The sequence below is a fragment of the Canis lupus genome, chromosome 7, assembly GCF_048164855.1.
Source record: "Canis lupus baileyi chromosome 7, mCanLup2.hap1, whole genome shotgun sequence".
Classification (NCBI taxonomy): domain Eukaryota; kingdom Metazoa; phylum Chordata; class Mammalia; order Carnivora; family Canidae; genus Canis; species Canis lupus.
Window position 1 is genome coordinate 22733819 of NC_132844.1, and position 2325 is coordinate 22736143.

A 2325-nucleotide genomic window follows, 5' to 3' on the forward strand; every position below is an offset into this window, starting at 1 on the left:
TATTTGCCTCAGATATTTATAAATAAAATGTAGCAGATACAAATAAATAAAGATACAAATAAGGTGTTAGACATACCATTCCTTAACTCCCTAGGATAATTACAAATACTGACATGTACCCTTCCGGTCTATTTTTTTTTTATTTTAAGTATTCTATTAAATCCTGTTTAATTTATTCACCTCCTTATTCTTGAACAATTACATTGCTTCCATTTTTTTCTAATACAACAAGGCTGCACTGACACTTTTGAGAATGCCTCTTCATTTGAGAATTGAACCACAATATGTAACTTAAAAGTAGAATTGCTATCTTGTAGTGTATAAACATTATCAAGACCATAGACCTTATTAACATTCTCTCCAAAGTAAATGCACCAAACACAGCCATTGCAGTACATTGAGCTCCACAGAGACAGTGCCAGGGCAAATGAGAGCTAGATAGGTACTGGGTGACTCTGTGCCTCCCGGAGAAAAATAATTAAACATGTGCAGAGGAGATCCGAAGAAGCTTAGAGGCAAAATGTCATTATGTGCATTCTTTGTGCAAACTTGCCAGGAGGGAAACAAGCACCCAGATGCTTCCGTCAATTTCTCAGAGTTTTCTAAGAAATGCTCAGAGAGGTGGGAAACCATGTCTGCTAAAGAGAAAGGAAAATTTGAAGATATGGCAAAGGTGAACAAGAAGAGAAAGAGAAAACTTAAATCCTTCCTAAAGGGGAAACAAAAAAGTTGTTCAAGGATCCCAGTGTACCGAGGCCTCCTTCAGCCTTTTACTTGTTTTGTTCTGAGTATCACCCAAAAATCAGAGAACACCTTGGCCTATCCATTGGTGATATTGCAAAGAAATTGGGAAAGATGTGGAATAACACTGCTGCAGATGATAAGCAGCCTTATAAAAAGGCTGCTCAGCTGAAGGAAAAATATGAAAAGCATATTGTCGCATATCGAGCTAAAGGAAAGCTTGATGTGATAAAAAAAAAAAAGGGAGCTGTCAACACTGAAAAAAAGCAAGAAGAAGGAAGAGGAGGAAGATGAGGAAAATGAAGATGATGATGAATAAGTTGGTTCTAGTAGTAGTAGTAGAGTTCCAGAAAAACTCATTGGAGGGTAAATTCTACTGGGTCTTCCACATACCACTAATAGGTGGGCCTTAGGAGGGAAAAAAGGGCCCAAAACTGGGAAGAAAAGCTTCATCCTCTATTATGCCTTGCAGGACGCCCCCAGCACCCTCTATCAACAAAACCTATCATTGCATTAGCTGGCAAAAGGTCCAGTTCCATTATCAAAAATCACGACAAGAGGTAGATTTGGGTCTGAGAATCAATAAGTTCACAACTGACTGCCTTCATCAAGTTTATTAACTCCTAATTTAATATAAACCCTATACCAATTCTATGAAATCAGTACTAGCCTCATTTAACAGGAAAGAAAACTAAGGTTTACAGAGATTTCTACAGACATCTAGAAAGTAATCAAAATAAGACTCTAATAATTTGATTCTAGAACCCTCTCTTAACCCACTGCACACTCTGCCTTCAGGTTCACCTGAGTAATGTCATTTAGGAAACTGTTATGGTTGTCCTGGACTGGGCTGAAAAGGCAGCCATGAAAATGACTAGGAGAGACATTTCAGAATAAGATTTGACACTTCGGGGATCCCTGGGTGGCGCAGCGGTTTGGCGCCTGCCTTTGGCCCAGGGCGCGATCCTGGAGACTCGGGATCGAATCCCACGTCGGGCTCCCGGTGCATGGAGCCTGCTTCTCCCTCTGCCTGTGTCTCTGCCTCTCTCTCTCTCTCTCTCTCTCTCTCTCTCTCTGTGTGATGACTATCATAAATAAATAAAATTAAAAAAAAAAGATTTGACACTTCGTAGATCAATTAAATATAATAGTTACCCCAGGATAATCTCAACTTCAAATGTTCTATCCTATGACCCATAAGGGCATTTTCATTTTACAGAAATAAGTTCAGAAAATAAGGCCCTTCTAAACCTAAGATATAGATAAAAGTCAAAAACAAATCCTAAGAGTAGCATAGAACAAACTCTAGCATTCATCTAATATGATTTTACATAAGATTTAGAGCCAATAATTAAGTTTATATGGAACATTAACACAGATACACATACACATACATGTATACGCCTTCCAGCACAATATTCTTAGGTCTCAGTTTGTTTTTACATATGCCATAAATATTAACTGAAACAGGACATGTGCACAACATTATATAAATGTGGACTCTTGTTCAAGTTGTTCTTTGCTTAGCTTTTCTCAGCCCGTTTTTGGCTTCTAGTGTCAAAAGATCAATATACAATAATAAAA

General features: G+C 38.0%; 1 pseudogene; it reads left to right on the forward strand.

Annotated features, from left to right (window-relative positions):
- The first annotated feature begins 484 nt into the window (after positions 1–484).
- LOC140636250 (high mobility group protein B1 pseudogene) lies at positions 485–1060 on the forward strand (annotated as a pseudogene).
- Positions 1061–2325: the final 1265 nt, after the last annotated feature.